The sequence below is a fragment of the Vombatus ursinus genome, unplaced genomic scaffold (assembly GCF_900497805.2).
Source record: "Vombatus ursinus unplaced genomic scaffold, bare-nosed wombat genome assembly UNPS02005148.1, whole genome shotgun sequence".
In the NCBI taxonomy this organism is placed as follows: Eukaryota; Metazoa; Chordata; class Mammalia; order Diprotodontia; family Vombatidae; genus Vombatus; species Vombatus ursinus.
In genome coordinates, this window is record NW_020944926.1 from 477 (window position 1) to 19,499 (window position 19,023).

The 19,023-nt window shown below is 35.0% G+C and overlaps 1 pseudogene; it reads right to left on the bottom strand.

Moving 5' to 3' along the window:
• Window positions 1-213: 213 nt before the first annotated feature.
• Window positions 214-558, bottom strand: LOC114029187 (annotated as a pseudogene).
• Between the last annotated feature and the right edge of the window lie 18,465 nt (window positions 559-19,023).

The following is a 19,023-nucleotide window of genomic DNA, read 5'->3' on the forward strand; positions in this document are numbered from 1 at the left end:
TATCATAAAGGAGTCCTAAGACCAAAATTTTTTTCAGTGCATTTATCATATATTAGGATATATGTTTCTCTACTACCCCAAGATAAAATATCATGATATAATGTTCACTGTATGATTTTCCTTGATGCCTTTGCAGCTGAGCTCATACCTTCAAGTCAGTCCCCTAAAAACACAATCTCTCAGCATCAGTATGTCCATCTTCTCACATCCATTTCACAAATACTGTTCATCCTTTGACAGTTCCCACTTTTTCAAGGGGGGTCCTTGTATCATTGGCTTTTTCCCAGAAGTTGTCATAGCCTCATTTGAGCTCTTACCGGGAAGACCAGACTCCAAAACTTTCACAGTAGACATTATGGTTGAAGGAGAGGCTTGTCAACGTCCACCACAAGTACAATAGTAATTGTTTGAAAACTTATGGCTAAGGCGCACTGGCAGCTTAGGAGGTGGCTGAGTTCTCTTATCTATCTTCTGGTAACGTAGCTGCAATTTCACTTAGAGATTACGCCGAGAGGCCGCATTCTGGAGCAACTGGATGAAGCCAATGGCTGACGCCATCTTGTATCCGAAAGACCAAAAATTTTGAGAACTGTTGTCCTAGAAAACATATGCCAATACTTGAAGTCTCCACTTCCCTAACTATCCCAAAATTTTGTATGTATGTATGTGTATGTATATATATATAACATATATATATATATATATGTCTACATCTATATTTCTTATTGTATTTTTTTTCCCTTTTTTCTTTTTTTTGCACAGCGGTATTCATTTTTTTTGTTTGTTTTCTTTTCTTTTCTTTTCCTTTTTTTACAATCCTTGGCATCAGCAACAATAGTATCATAGTAGCAAGCATACCATGGCTGGGCACTAGGGTCATCCAGAGGGAAACATAGAAATTTAGAGAGATAATGGAATTTAGGAACAAATCCAGGTATAGGGGCTGTCTACATAATGTAATATAAGCATGAATTATTAATGTGAATGCTTATGGAGGGCATAGCGTGAAAAGACATAATTCACGAAAAATGAACAAGAGTTTTCTTACATCAGGTTCAGTGTAATCCATTGTCCACATATGGACTAGATTACAGTTGGGTACCATATTTTATACAAGACCCTAGATTTCAGGGCTAAAATATATTAGCAATATGCACAAAGGGACTCAGTGTTGCCTTAGTTCATAATTTTACTGAGCTGTCTAAAACAATAGGCTTGTTTTTAAGAGAGGTTCATTAGACTCTCTCAAAGACCTGTCATGCAATGGCAACACCTCATCTCTGCTTTATGGTATTGCAGAAACGTCAGCTGACCTCAATCTTTCAAATATGAATGGAAGTTATGTTTGTTACTGGCTTATGTCTCAGTCATCTTTCTTTCCTAGCAGTCAAAAAAAACTTGCCTTCAAAATCCGCAGATTGCCCTTCTTTCTACATCTACATCTGAAAAAAAATTCCCTGAACTTTCTTTTTTTTTTTATGGTGGTAGAATGATTTATTTGTATTTAAGATATTCAGTGCAAACAAAACTACATATTAATTATAAAACATTACCAAAGTAGTAACCAATTGAGATTACTTCAAAGTTAGATTACATTATTTGTGGAGAAACAGAAAAAAGTCTTTTTATGTGTTTCATATTTCCTACGTCCCTGCCCCCATACCTATTTGTCATTCACCTAAGAGCAGCAGTTTCTTAACACTTTATCTCTGGTTAGTATATTCACAGGACCATAGATTCTGACAGTCACTTTTAGACATACAAAAGTGGATATTTTTTGGGAGGAACAAACATAGTTGCATTGGGATGTAGAAACAGAGACAAATGATAACATTGTAAATTTAATTCTGACAGGAACCTCAGATATATCATGCCTCTGCCATTTTACAGATAGAGAACCAAGGCACAGAGAGTAAATAACTTGACCACAGACACACAACTAACAGGTTTCTGTAGTGAACTTTCAAGTCAGTTCTTTCAAGTCCCCAACTCTAGCCACCATAGGGTGGCAGCTAAGTACTGGCAACATAATATTGCTGCTTCCCAAACCATGGCAGATTTAGACTGAGGGAAATGCATCCAGCTAAATGCATCTCATAAATGTTTGTTAAATTGAATGGAATCTAGCTCTGTATCTTTGAAAGCATTTAATACACAGACACAATACTCAATGGGATCCATGGTCCTGGCTTCTTGACAAGTAGGACAATAGAACCTTTATAGTGTAGTTGATGCAGATTTTTGAAATAAATTGAAGAGAAGGGCAGTTCTTAGTAAGTTTTGTTGCTAAGCAGCAAGGTGTCAGGTGCATCTCCTGTTTTTTTAAAAAAAGCCATGTGCTCTGAAAAGCTAAAGGCAAAGATGATGCAGTGGAAGAGTACGTAAGAAAGCATCTATTAGCACAAAGAGAAAAAAAGGAAAACAACAAGGTTAAGATAATGAAAGAAACTAAAATGACCCCGGAGGAGTAAGAAAGAACAGGAAGAGTTGCAAGCAGTATGTAAAGAAGAAAAAAGAGAAGTCAGGGATTTAATTGAACATTCCCCTTTTCAAAATAGTGAATAATAATTACTTAGTATGATTATGAAACCTTGATGTGTGACCCCAGGTCAGTCATTTTACCTTCCAGTTCTTCAGACAGTTCCTTAGGTCTTACTAAGTCATAGAAGGTTACTATAATTCAGTAGAGAGGGTTCCCCCATGAAGAGTTCCCCAGGCTGACAAAATCACAGGTGCTTCACATATTCTCTTGGTAATTTTGAGCAATTAATGAGTGAAGACTGCAAAAAAATATACTAAAGTTCAACAAAGTAGGCTATATGAATTTTAAAATTAACTTTTATAAGCCATTTATTATTTTATATTTAGTGTTGTCACATGGAGGTGACATTGAATTATCAAATTTAGGAAACTGGGAGGTTTAAACAACATGGAAAGACTTTAAGTACAAACTCAGTGAAGCATGCCTATTCACTGAAGAGCAATCTGATTAAAGTCACAAAATCCCATCACCAGTCCATAGAGTAATGAATGTTTGAGCCACAGTAACTTATAAAGATGATCTAAGAATTTTTAAAGTACCTGTGATCTGCCCTGGTGAAAGGAGTGTCAGCAATAATGATATATTTCCACAAAAAAAAAGGATTTAAGTTAGAACTTCTAGTTAAGATGTTTTAAAGTAGGCCAGCTCTCCCATGTACAACTCAAGTCAATAGCTGAGAAGGACTCCTAATAAGTATTACTAAAGAAAACTAATGAGAAAATGTAAGCCCCTCAATCCAATTAATAACCGCACAAAATAATGGTCAGAAGATAAAGGTTAGAAAGAGGATACACCAGGGAAGCCATCTTGAACCCTTGTAAACCTAAAGCCACACTTAAGCCCTAGTCCAGGCCTGCATAGCGTACAGCCTGCAAGCCACTTGCGGCCTGCCAAAGGATGTCAGATGACCCATGAAAAATGCAGGGTTGCCACCATGCACTTTCCTGTTTGTCATGTGACCCATGGCAACTAACTGTCATTAGTCTGTCTCTAGGCCAACCTATCTGTGGCCCAAAGAAGTTTAGCCTCTTTTAAGTTTGACACCTACCTACTGCCAAGTTGTGTTGGTCTGTCCTAGTGGATCAGAACAGAAGTAGAAAACAGAGCCTGCCTCCATAGGCCATTGCACAGGGAAATGGAAGTATTCCTGGGAGCTTTGAGAGCCACATTAAGACACATGGCCAACTCATTATCTGTATGACCACACAAGGGTCATTACACAGTGCCTGGGACCAAGATTATAAACAGCATACAGCTGAGGACTTTCAGAACCAACAGGAGATGGAACCAATTTGTGATTGGAGATTATGGAAGGAGAAGTAGATGAGTGAGGCCTGAACCCAAAATGGACTATGAAGGGCAAGAGAAAGGACTCAGTAATTGAGAAAAATGATGGGGCCAAGTACTAACCACCCCATTTAGAATGCTAATGGCAATGACACCTGGACTACAAATGGGAAAGGACCAATTTAGACCTACCTGGTTCCCCAGCCAAGAGTGCTGGAGAGAAAGGAATCAAGCTACAATACAAAGTCCCAATCCATAAAGTGAAGCTAGATTTTTGAATGAAGAGGAAAAACAAATAAACAAAAAGCATTAAGCACAACAAAGAAATTCTATGAATTAGGAGAATTCCAAGAGAAGGAAAGAAGAAAGATAGAAGGCAAGAAAAAACAAGTACTCCATAAGTATTCCAAAAACAGATCCTTGGGAACTAATGGCATTGCCACAAAGGATCTTGAAAGTGGCCAGAAAATACAGAATGAGAGGTTTGGGTTTTTTTAATGAAATTATAAATACAATTAGAAATCTTTTAGTAAGTTTATCTGCAAGTATGTTTCTGAACACTATGTGTTATCTAAGCACTGGGGAGACAAACACACTTAAGGAACTCACATTCTATGTACAAACAAACATGAAAATTAGGTACATATAAGATAGATAGCTTAGAACAGAAGGTGGAAAACCTTAGCCAAGTAATAGACTCCATGACAATTAGAATGGAGCAGACAACTCTGAAAGATTTAAGAACTCTGATCAATACATTGTTGATCAAACTATTATTTTTTTGTTAATTTAAGAAATTTAACTTTTTATCTTTTTTAAAATTAAACTTTAACTTTTAACTTTTTATTTAACTTCTCTGGAAAGCAATTTGGAATTATATCTCAAGGTAATTAAAAAATAGAAAAAGGACCCATATGTATACAATATTTATAGCAACTCTCACTAGTGGTAAAGAACTGAAAACTAAGGGTATGCCCTTTGATTAGGCCATGGTTAAAAATTTACATTTGTATATGCATCCACCCATCCACATATATTCACATACCATATATGTGTTTGATTATATCCACATACCATAACATATATATATATATGTTTGTATATTTATATACGTTATGACAGGTAAATATAATGGAATACTATAGTGTCAAAAGAAATGACAAAAGGGGTAGTTTCAGAGAAACCTGGGCAGACTTGTATGACTTGATTCAAAGTGAAGTATGAAGAACCAGGAGAACAATCTATTCAAAAACTATAACATTGTAAAGCAAAATATTTGTGAAATACTTAAGAAGATGAATGGAATGACCGCTTATGCCTCAGAAGACTGGCAATGAAGCATGATTACCACTTCATGTCATAGAGGTGATAAGAAGGGAAAAGTGAGATAGACATTTTTAGTCACAGCTAATATGTAGATTTCTGTTTTGCTATTCATATTCCTTACAATGGGGGCTATTTTTTTTATCCGTGCTGTAGAAAAGTTATAGGAAAGAGTAGTAAGAATTACCCCCCCCAAGGACAAAGAAAGAAAAGAAATGCAAAAAGAATCAATGAATCATCTTTAAAATTCCATAGAAGAGAATTGAAGTTTGCTTTTTAAAAGCCCACTTCAATTTATCTTGACATCATGAGGATATCAGAGGAGCATTGAACTAGTCAAACCTTGCCCTTGACGAGCCCATGAACAGTTTCTTATCATATAATTCCTTGACATCTTTTATTTCTGTTCTTTGGATTTCCTCATTCATTATATGTTGTAACCTTCATACAAGTATCATATGTCTCTCAATCGTCCTCTTTGTGATATTCATTTTGTTTCTTCAGAGACCATTGCACTCCAAGTATTACTGCCATAAACCAACACTGGTACAATATTGGTAGTGAAAAAAGAAAACTGTCACCTCTCTATTGCCTTTATAAATGTGGGGACCATAGATAAAAAATATTCCAAATGATATCAGATTTTTTCAATGGATTGGTTAGTTTTTCAGAACTTTTGCTATTATTGTGATGATGATAATGATGATAATGATGATAATGGTATTCTTTGGTATAAATGATGGCTATCTGGAAGACAGAGGGCAAGCATTATATTGTAAAATATGGTTAATATAAAACAAAAATGTATATGAAAATACATATATGTGCAAAAGCAGATACAAGTTTTGTGTATATATGTGTACATAGGTGTGTTTGCGTGTGCGTGTATGAAATTTTATATACTTACTTTGAAATTACTTATGACTACATTTGGGACAACTATCCCTTTACCTTTATTCAAACATGTAATTAAGTGCTGGAAGTAGATCTTAGTGATCATTCACTTCAAATTCCTAACTTTAAAGTTAAAGGAATAGGTCTAAGATCAAACACAAACTTCTTTTAATTTAATCCCTCTGTGAGATATTTCCTATTTATTCTGTATGTAGCTTTCTTGTTTGTATTTATTTGCTTGTTGTCTACCTTATTAGATTATAAGCTCCTTGAGGACAGGGACCATCTTTTGCCTCTTTTTGTATCCTCTCTGCTTAATATATTGTCTGATTCAGAGTATTTACTTAATAAACGTTTATTGATTGATTGATAGTGGCAGAGTTGGGCCTACATCCCAGGTGTCCTGACTCCTCAGTCCAATCTTCTTTCCAATATACCATGTGTATGATGACAGTTATGGTATATGTAGGTTTACATTTCATCCCTTTAGGTAAAAGAAGAAAAAAAAACAAAATATAAACTTGATAGACTTATTTATGATTTTTTTAAACAAAACAAAATTATACATTATAAGAATGGTAACTGCATTAGATTGTCTCAGCAATTTTAGATATTGAGATTAAATGCAAAATAAGAAATAAAGAAAAATAATGTCCTAGGAGTCCTGGGGAGATAGTACGATGAAAGTTATCCTAAATTCAGCTCTCCCCTGACCAAACTAAATATTTCAAGTTGATAACAGCAAAATGTAACTCAGCAGTTACAGGGAGAGGAAAAGTGAAAGAAACAGCCACACGCTTTCAGACAGAAAGCATAAATGAACCTGCTTATCTCTCCTGAAATTATTTCAGCATTTGTGCTTCTAGCATCCACCCACTCTCACAGCCTTCACATTCGCCTGGGGTGGCCTTACAGCTGGTCAGGGCTGCAGCAATTTTAGGCAATGTTCAATTAGACCCTTTTGAAGAATCCATGGGTGACACTTCCTCCAAAGGTAGGTGGAAGCCTTGTTGCCCTGAGTGTTCTTTCCCCCAGCTCCTCACCCCCAACTTAACATTTTCTGGCTTTTGACAATCCCATCATGTTTGTGACTGAGATACAACTAGAACACAGACAGGGTCCTAGCCCACTACCAGGATAAATGAGTCAGTCCATAAACATTTACTAAGTGCCTATGATGTGCTAGGAAATGTGCTAAGCATTGGGGATACAAAAAGTCAAAAGACAGATCCTACTCTCAAAGAGTTTACAATCTAATGTCAGAGACATCATGCAAATCTAGACAAACCAAGATATGTGCAAGATAAAAATTAGAAATAATTCACAGAGGAAAAGCAGTAGGGTTAGTGCTGAAGCCTGAGAATATCGAAAAGGAATGGTTTTAGAGGAATTTGGATCCTGAAGGACAAAAATGTAGAAGAAAGTATCAAGAAATAAAGTGCTGATTATAACTAATTCAGCATAGGATGGATGGAACAGTCAAAGAAGTAAGAAAAAAATAGGGAAAAAATCATAAGTACAGAAGTTTCTCAGTGTACTCCTCTCAGTAGTGCCCTAGAGAGTCTTACTCAACCATTATTTCTTTCCTAATTCTAAAGGACCAACCTAGCACCTGAAGAAAGTCAGTTGAAGAGAGGAGTTTGAAGTCTAAAAGACGGTAACTTGAAAAAGTTCCCTCAGTGACTCCTGAATAAATGTTCCAACTATTCATTCCATACTATCTGAAAATGCATCATACAATCCTAGTGTTCTTGGAGAAGAGAAAACAGTTGATAAAGTAGAGGGGTAGAGCCAAGATGACTGAGTAAATGCAGTGACCTGCTTGAGTTCTGCCCCAAAACCCTCTAAATACTGGTAAAAAATGACTCTAAATAAATTCTAGAGTAGCAGAACCCATAAAAAAATAGAATGAAACAGATTTCCCACCCAAGATAACCTTGATGGTTGATTGGAAAGACATGTTATGCTGTATTGGGAAAGGAGCACAGGTCAGTATGGGTCACACAGGCTGCACAGCCAAAGACTAGACCTCAGCAAACCTGGAGCAGTCCTCAAGGGACTGTATCATGGGAAGCTGTGGCAGTTAGCAGACTTCTCAACCCATAAACACCAAAGACAACTTAGAAGGTCAGTAGGAAAGGTCTGTCAGACCACAGTGAGAGAGAAGCTTGATCCCAGCCCCAGCCTGGCACAACTCTGGGGAAGGGGCTGCTTCTGGAGCTCTTGGCCCACAGACAGAGGGGGAATCAAATGGCTGATCTGAGGGGGATTGAAAGGATCTCTTTGCTGGTTCTGAGGCAGGATTCTCTTTAGGCAGGGTACAAAAGAAGGGGTCAGGTGTGATAGAAGGGAAGGCAGATTGGGGGCAGAGGTAGTCAGAAGCAAAACACTTGAGGAAAGACAAGGTGAAAGCAGAGAAAGAATAAAATAAATGGAGGAATAATAGGATAGGGAGAAATACCATTAGCAATAGCAACTAAGAAAATTGAAGCATGTTTCTCTGATAAAGGCCTCATTTCTCAAACATATACAGAATTCAGTCAAATTTATAAAAATAGGAGCCATTCACCAATTGATAAATGATCAAATAATGTGAACAGTTTTCAGATGAAGTAATCAAAACTATCTATAGCCATTTGAAAAAAAACTGCTCTCACTATTGATTGGAGAAATGCAAATTAAAACAATTCTGAGGTACTATCTGATACCTATTAGATTGACTAATAGAACAGAAAAGGAAAATGCCGAATAATGGAAGGGATGTGGGAAAAAATGAGACATTCATGCACTGTTGGTGGAGTTATGAACTGACTCAACCATTCTGTAGAGCAATTTGGAACTATGCCCAAAGGGCTATAAAACCATGCACACCCTTTGACCTAGAAATACCACTACTAGGTCTGTATTCCAAAAGAGATAAAAAAAAAAAAAAGGAAAAGGACCTGTATGTACAAAAATATTCACAGCAGCTCTTTTCTGGGGATTAGAAGCATTAGAAATTCAGGGGACATCCATCAATCAGTAATGACTGAACAAACTGTGGCATGTGATTATGATGAAATATTTTTGTGCTATAACAAATGATAAGCAGGATGCTCTCAGAAAAAATCTGGGAAGATTTACACGAAATGATGCAAAGTGAAACATATTGTGTATAAAGTAAGAGAAATATAAGATGATCAGCTGTGAATGACTTAGCTATTCTCAGCAATACAATGATCCAAGACAACCCTGAAGGACTTATGATGAAAAACACTATCCATCCCCAGAGAAAGAACTAATGGTGTCCAGATATGGAATGAATAATATATATATTTTTTGTTTCTTTATTTTTCTTGAGAAATTTTTGGCTGTTTTCTTTCACAATGTGACTATTATGGAAATGTTTTGCATGACCACACAAGTATAACCTATATTGAATTCTTGGCTTCTTAATGAGAGAAGTAGATGTGGAAAGGGAGGAAGGAGAGAATTTAGAACTCAAAAATTTAAAAATCAATGTTAAAAATCTCTGACCAAATTTCCATCGGTGTACCACATATGAAAAGTAATGAAGTACAAAGATAATGAATATATTAACCCAGAGTGCATCATTAATTTAAAAATACTAAAAGACTCAAATTATGTTTTTTAAAAAAACATATGTTAAGATAATATACAGAAATAAATACACCATTATTAGAGTCTATACTAGTCCTGTTTCTCAAAAAAAAGATAACTTTATCATTCTGAGAACTGAATTGACATCTATGAATAAACTCAATTTTCTTCCCTTTAAGAATTATTGTCAGACAATCCTTTTCTATTTGTCCTATTTAGTCTTACAAATATTTCAGATGTATTTTTGAGCAAATCTAATGGGGCTGGCTTTACTGGATGTTGAATCCATATCTGAATGTTGAAAATGTTAAAATTAAGAAAAAAAAACTACTACTTGCATGATAGATTTTTATTTGGCAGCAAAAGAAGTTTCATTTCTTCAAGAAAATGTTTAATTAAAGCATGGGCAACATATCAGCAAAAAAGTATATATATTTTCATTTACTTTATGCTAAAATTGAGCTAGATATTATGCAGCATGTTGATAAACCATTATAGGTGGGGACTTCACAAAGTTAGGGTAAATAATTGTTTCTGTGGCAGTGACATGATAGACTCAGCTGATATCAGCTCATGAGAGACAAATTTAAAATTTTCAGTATAAAAATTTAATACATTCCAGGAATGGCCAAATGTTACAAATCAAGACTTGATTCCTCATATTGTTGATGTTTAAGGCTTAAAAAATAATGGGGAAAATATTAAAAATATGGATATAAGTTAAATTTTTGTCCTGTTTCTTTTCTTTCTTCTTCTTCTTTTTTTGGAAATCCAAATATTAAACATTTACAAGCGCACCCATAGCCTCAGTCCAGGTCTACTTCATCACCTCAAAAGAGCAAGACATGAATATAGAGTATAAAATGAAGCATAGAATATAAAACACAAATAGAATGTTAAAATATTAATGGTAACAATTAAAGAACAGTAAAAACAAATATATTAAACCAGAAAAAATAATTAGAAGGAAAACATGACAAAAGAAAATAGGAAATTTGGGAAAAAAAGCAGCATTCCCCCCCCCCAAAAAATAGGAACCAAAACAATGAATAACATTGTGGAATAAAATAAAGCAATTTAAGAAGCCCAAAAAGAGAGCTAACACTATCAAACTCCAAAACCTAGGAGAACTTATAATCAGACAACTGCAAAAACCTCTAGTGCATTTTAGAATGTCAATAAAAAACTCAAAGTTGAAAATAAAAATGGAAATTATTGGAGTTCCAAAAAGCCATGATAAATAAAAATTGAGCCTAGACAGCATTTTTTTTTCAAAAAAATTGTTAAGGTAGAATGCCCTGATATTCTAGAACCAGAAGGTAAAATAGAAATTGAAAGAATCCACCAATCACCTCCTGAAAGAGATCCCAAAATGAAAACTCCCACGAATGTTATAGCTAAATTCCAGAGTTCTCAGGTCAAGGAGAAAATATTGCAATCAGTCAGAAAGAAACAAATCAAGTATCATGGAGCCATAGTCAGGATAATACATAATTTAGCAGCTTCTCCATGAAAGAATGAGAGAGCTTGGAATATGAGATTTCAAATGACAAAGGAGCTAAGATTACAAACAAGAATCATCTACCCGGCAAAACTGAGTATAATCTTTTTTTGGGGGGGGGGGTGGAATGGAAATTCAACAAAATAGATGACTTTTCATGCATTCTTCAAAACCAGAGCTGAATAGAAAAGTGGGCTTTCAAATACAAGACTCAAGAGAAGCATAAAAAATATAAGCAGGAAAGAGAAATCACGGGGGACTTAATAAGCTTTGCACTCCTGCATATGAAGATAATACTTGTAACTCATGAGAACTTTCTCTTTATTAGGGCACATAGAAGAGTATACATAGACAAAGAGCACAGGTGTGAGTTGAAAATGAAGGGGATGATATCTAAAATATAAAATTAAGCAGTGAGAGAGAAATCTACTAAGAGAAAGGGTAAGGGAGAGGTAGAATGAGCTAAATTATCTTAGAATGGAATAAATTATCTCACAAAAAAGAGGCAAGACAAAGCTTTTACAACACAAGGGGTGAGGGAGAGGTGGGGGGAGGTGAGGGGGAGGTGAGGGGGAGGTGAGAGGGAGTGAGTGAACCTTACTGTCATCATAATTGACTCAAGGAGGGAATAATATACACACTCAATTGGTTATAGACCTTCATCTTACTCTACAGGAAAGTAGTAGAGGAAGGGGATAAGAAAAAGGAGGGGGGGAATGTGATAGAATGGAGGGCAGATGGGGGAGGGAGTAGTCAGAAGCAAAACACTTGAGGAAAGGCAGGGTGAAAGCAGAGAAAGAATATAATAATTGGGGACCAGATGGAGGGAAATACATATAGCAACAGTAACTGTGACAAAAATTGAAACATGTTTCTCTGATAAAGACTTCATTTCTCAAACATATAGAGCCTTGAATCAATTTTATAAAAATAAGTTCCATTCACCAATTGACAAATGATCAAAATATATGATTACTTTTCAAATGAAGTAACCAAAACTATCAATAGTCATTCAAAAACAAAAAAACTTTAACTCACTATTGATTGGAGAAATTGCACATTAAAATAATCTTCAGATATTACCTTATACCTATTAGATTGGCTAATAGGACAGAAAAGGAAAAGGACAAATGTTAGAGGGAATGTGGGAAAAAAATGAGACATTAATGCATTGTTAGTGGAGTTGTGAACTGATTCAACCATGTTGTAAAGCAATTTGTATCTATGCCCAAAGGGCTATAAAACCATGCATATCCTGTGACCTAGCAATAACACTACTAGATCTGTTTCCCAAAAGAGATAAAAAAGGTAAATGTCCTGTATGTACAAAAATATTTATAGCATCTCTTTTCTGGGTGCAAATAATTCAAAATTGAGAGGATACCCATCAATTAGAGAATAGCTGAATGAATTGTGGTATAAGGTTATGATGATATGCCATTGCCCTGTAAGAAATGATGAGCAGGATACTCTCAGGTAAAAAAAAAAATGAAAAGACTTTCATGACCTGGTACAAAATGAAATGCACCATGTAAAAAGTAACAGCAATATTTCAAGATCACAACCTGTGATTGACTTGACTATTCTCTGGAATACAAATCCCACTCTTATTATTTTTCCTCTTTCTTAAATGAACCAGGAGAACATTGTATGCAGTATCAGCAACATCATGTGATGATCAGCTAAGAATGGCTCAGCTCTTCTCAGCAACATGAAGATTCAAGATAAATACAAAGGGCTCATGAGGGAAAATGCTATCCATATTCAAATAAAGAACTTATCAACTCTGAATGCAGAACAAAGCACACTTTTTTTCACTTAATTTATTCTTTCTCATGTTTTTTTTTCCTTTTGATATGTTTCTTCTTTCACAATGGTAACTATTGTGGAAATATGTTTTATATGATAGTACATGTATAACCTACATCAAATTGCCTACCAATTTTGGAAGAGGGGAGGGGAGAAAGAGAGGAAAACAAAATCCTATAGAATTGAATGTCAAAGACAAATACATTTAATTTAATTATAAAAATATTTTAAAAAAAGAGTACACCACAATCACACAGAAATATGTTTACCTGAATAACATTGGCCAACCATAAAATAGCACCCCAAAATGAATCCTGGAACAGGAGAACCAGCAACAAGACAGGGTGAAACAATCTTTTAGCTGAAGAAACTTGGAAGATCAGCAAGAAAAGTCTGTCTTGCTCATGTAAAGGGGCAGCACATTCCAGGACAGGAAGAATCCCAGAAAACCCATAGCAAACCCCACCTCAGCAAACTAGCAGGAGATCCTGAGCTCCAATATGGTGGAGTAGGCATACATCAACACCAGGACCCTCCACATACCTTAGCATAGCCAAGGAAACTGGCAGAATCCAGCTCTAAGAACCACACATGGTTTAGCATAGCCCCAGGCAAACAGACATTCTCTAGCATGACAAAGAACTAGACCAGATATCCATTTGCTTCAGCACAGTTCAAAGTAAATAGTCATCCTTCTGCTTCCAGACCTCAATGTGGCCCCAGGTAAATAGAGAAACACCATACTAGGTCTCAACACATTCTAGACACCACCACTAGGACCCCAGCTGAGCACCAGGTAAGCTGCCAGACTCCTGCAGCCTCCAGCAGCACCAGTTAACCCCCACCCCACCACTGTAGCACAGCACCAGACATGAAGGTTGCCCATGGGCTTCAGGGCAACATTAGTCCAAGCACCAGGTAAACAGCCAGGGTCTGTAGCCCCTGGCAGAAGAAGACTGAGACAATGCCCCTTACACCCTGGGTGCAGAACTCAAATATAAAAAAGGAAAAACACCAGAAAAAAATGATGAGCAAAAAACAATAAAAATATTCTGACTAGACAAAGTTATTATGGTGTCAGGGAAAACCAAGACACAAACTCAGAAGACAACAATGTCAAAACACACCTATGGGCAAAACCCCAAAGAAAAGTGGGAAGTGGTATCAAACCCAGAAAGAACTCATGGAAAAGCTCAAAAGGGAGCTTAAAAATCATAAAAGAGAGGAAGAAGAAAATGCAAAAAGGAATGAGAATGATGAAAGAGAATTATGAAAAAAGAGTCAATAGCTAAGAAAAGTGCTTAAAAAGTAGAACTCAAAAAAAGAAAAAGGAGATACAAAAATCCAATGAAAAGAAAATAACTCCTTAAAGAGTATAATTGACAAAAGAGAAGAGAAAGTACAAAAGCTAATTGAGGAAAACAATACATTAAAAGTTAGAATTGGATGAGTGGAAGCTAATGACACTATGAGATATCAAAAATTAATCAAACAAATTCAAAAGAGTGAAAAAAATGGAAGAAAACATAAAATACCTCATAGGAAAAACAACTAAACTGCAAAATAGACCCAGGACAGACAATGTCAGAATCATTGGACCACCTAAAGGCCATAATCAAAAGGAGGATCTAAACAGAATCTTTTAAGAAATTATCAAGGAAAACTGTCCTGATGTCCTGGAACCAGATGGCAAAATAAGCATTGAAAAAATCCATTGATGACCTCAGGAAAGAGATCCTAAAATAAAATCTCCAAGGGATTATAACCAACTTTCAGAACTATGAGATCAAGGAAAAAAGTACTATAAATGACCAGGAAAAAAAATCAAATACTAGAGAGTCCCAATCAAGATTGCACAGGACTTGGAAGCAGCAACATTAAAGGACCAGAGATCATTGAACATGAAATCCTGGAAGGCAAAGGAGGTAGGACAACAGCCAAGAATCACCTACCCGGTGAAATTAATCATAATACAAAAAGGGGAAAAAATGGTGATTCAATGAGATGAAGGATTTTAAGCTTCCATAAGGAGAAGACCAGAACTAAACCAAAAATGTCACCAATATCAAGATGTCCAATATCAAGACCCAAGAGAACATAAACAGGTAAAAAGGGAAAATAAAACATAAAGGATCCAATAGAGCTAAACTATTTATGTCCCTCCATGGGAAAATGATAATTGTAATTTTTAAAAATTGTATCACCAATAGTACACCTAGAAAGAATATACAGAGTCAGATGGTACTGGTATGAGGTGATTTAGAGGGAATGATATTTAAAAAATGATTACCAGATGAGAAAGAGGAATACAATGGGTACAGAAGAAAAGAGAAGATAGAGTGTAGTAAATTATTTCACAAGAAGAAGCACAAAAAATCTATTACAGTGGAGGGGAAGATGATAAGGTGGGCAACAAGGGTGGGACCTTACTCTCATCAGCATGGATTCAAAGAGGGAATCATATACACAATCAGTTGAATGTAGAAATCTATCTTACCTGACAAGGAAGAAGGAGAGGAGATCAAGTAAAGGTGAAGGGGTAGGAATTGACAGAAGGATGGGATAGATCAAGGGAGGTGGTACACAGATGCAAAACAAAAGGAGAAAGAAGACAGACAGGAGGAAAAATTGAATGGAGGGAAATCACAGGTTGTAATCATAGCTGTAATGTAAATGAGATGAAATGTCCCATGAAACAGAAGTGGATAGCAGAGTGAATAAAAAAAAGACAAACAACCAGAATCCTACAATATGTTGCTTAAAAGGAACACACTTGAAGCAGAGAGACACAAAAAGTGAAGGTAAGGGGGCTGGAGCAGAATCTATTATGCTTCATCTGAAGTAAAAAATAAAAAAAAACAGGTAGCAATCTGGGATCTCAGACAAAGTAAAATATATATATATATATATATATATATATATATATATATATATATAATTAAGAGGCATAAGGAAGGAAACTACATTGTGCATAGACAATGAAGCAATAGCAACATTAAACACATAGGCATCAAGTGGCATAGCATCCAGATTCTTTTTTTTAACTTTATTTTTTATTATTAATTTATTTTGATTTATCAACAATCACTTCCATATGCTTTTGAATTTAAAATTTTTCTCCCCCTTCCTCCCCACCACCTTCCCCAAGATGGCACACAATCTGATATAGACTTTACATATACATTCCTATTAAACATTTTCACATTGGTGATAACATCCAGATTCTTAAAGAAGTTAAGTGAGTTGCAGGAAGAACTAGACAGCAAAACTATACTAGTGGGGGACCTCAACTGTCCCCTCTGTGAACTTGTTAAATCCAACCAAAAAATAAACAAGAAAGAAATTACAAAGAATAGTATATTAGAAAAGTTAGATATGACAGATCTTTTGCATGATTTAAACATAAAGGGTGACATGATAAGCAAATTAGAAGAACAAGGAATAGTCTACCTGTCAGTTTGATGGGGAAGAGGGAAGAATTCATTGCCAGACAAGATATAGAAAGGATTACAAAATGTCAAAAAAAAAGATAATTTTGAGGATTCTAAATTAAAAAGCTTTTGTACAAAAACAAGACAAACAAACAAACAAAAACAATGCAACAAAAACTAGAAGGAAAGCAGAAAGATAGGAAACAATCTTTATAGGAAGTGTCTATGATAAAGGCCTCATTTATCAAATATATGGAGAATTGAGTCAAATTTATAAGAATACAAGCCATTCCCCAAATGATAAATGGTCAGAAAACATAAACAGGCAGTTTTCAGATACAGAAATCAAAGCTATCTCTAGGCATATGAAGTAGTGCTCTAAATAAATTTTGCTTAGAGAAATGCAAATTAAAACAGCCCTGACGTTCTACTTCACACCTATCAGATTGGCTAATTTAATAGAAAAGGAAAATGATAAATGCTGGAGAAGATGTTGGAAAAATTGGGCCATTAACACACTATTAGTGGAATTGTGAACCGATCTAAACATTCTGAAGAACGAATTGGAACTATGCCCAAAAGGTAACCAAACGGTGCATACCTTTTGATCCAGCAATACTACAACTAGGTCTGTATCCCAAAGAGGTCATAAAAAAGGGAAAAGGACCTGCATATGGGAAAAATATTTATTGTACCCTTTTTTGGTGGCAAACTATAAATTGATGGGAGGCCCATTAATTGGGGAAAGGCTGAATAAGCTGTGGTATATGAATGCAATGGAATACTATTATGCAATAAGAAATGATTAACAGACAGATTCAGAAAAAAACTTGGAAAGGCTTGTATGAACAAGGCTTGTACCCAGAAGGCCTATACAAAGTGAAATGAGCGAACCAGAAAAATGTACACAATACCAGCAACATTGTGTGATGATCAACTATGAATGACTCAGCACTACTCAGTGATACAATGATCCAAGATAAGGACACAGGAGTAATAAAGGAAAATGCTGTCCATATCCAGATAAAGAACTGATGGACTCTGAAGGCAGATGGAAATGCCTTCTAAAAAAATATTTTTTTACTTTCTTTATTCTTTTTCTTTTTTTTCCTTTTGATCTCTTTCTTCTTTCACAACTGTGACTAATATACAATGTTTTTACATGACACACATATATAAACTATATGAAACTGCCTACCATTTTCAGAATAGGAGAGAAAAAGGTGGGAGAAAAATTTGGAACTCAAAATCTTGTAAAAATGAATGCTCAACTTTTTCTTGAAATGTAACTGGGGAAAAATTAAATACTATTCAAAACCAATCTTTCCTACATCATAAAAACATTGATTTTATTTTAAAAACATAAAAACATTGATTTGAAAATCAATATTTATTGGAATAAAGTACTATACCTGACAGTCATTGTTTACATTTTTTCCATTTTTAATTGTTCAAATATAATATTTCCGTAACGTAGTTCAATAAAAAAGATGATTGCACATGAAATTGCAGCTCTATAATACACAGCTTAATATTACTTTCAAATATTCAAAATTGTCATATATATATACACACATACATACACAGACACAGACACATATACTTATATACACATATATGTAAAATGATTCTACCCATACTTCTATTTATTAGTTCTTTCTCGGAATGCAGATAGAGTCTTTCTTCATATGTCCTTTATATTTGACTTGGGTGTTTATAATAGTCAAAAATAACTTATTTTCTCAAAGTCTTTTTTAGACCAATCTTGCTATCACTGTATACAACATTCTCTTGGTTCTGTTCACTTTACCCTTCACTATTTCATTCAAGTCTTTCCCTATTTTTCTAAAATATTTGAGCTCCTCATATCTTATAGCACAGAAGTATTTAATCACTATCATATATCAGAATTTGTTCAGTCATTCTCTAATCTAGTTCTTTGCCATCACAAATAAAACTACTGTAAACATTTTTAACATATTTTTTTCTTCTTTCCCTAATCATCTTTGGAAACAGATCAATTAATGGTATTGCTGAGTCAAAGGGTTTAGGTGGTTTAATAACTCTCTGGGCATAATTCCAGATTACTCTCCAAAATGGTTGAATCAGTTTACGATTCTACCAAAATCAAATTAGTGTCTCAATTTTTTCACATGCCCTCCAACATCTGTCACTTTCCCCTTCTATCATTTCATCCAACCTGGTAGGTATAAAATAATATCTAAATGTTCTTTTAATTTGTTTTAATTTTTATTGAATTAAAATAATTTGAAAAAAATAAAAAGTCAAGAATAACAAAGGGAATAATGGGGGGAAAGGTAGAGGAAGGAGTTTTAGGAGTACCAGATTTAAACTATATTCTAAGATAGTGATTATCAAAACTACCTAATACTGGCTAATAAATAGAAAGGTAGATTAATGAATAGAGCAGACATACAATTTACAGCAGCAAATAAGCATAATAACCTTGCATTTGACAAATATAAAGACTTAAGATTTTGGAATAAGAATTCATTATTTGGTAAAAATTGTTGGGAAACCTGGAAAGCCATATGGCAAAAACTGGGCAAAGACCAATGTCTTACACCCTCCACCAAGATAAAGTAAAAAAAAAATGAATGCATGACCTAGATATT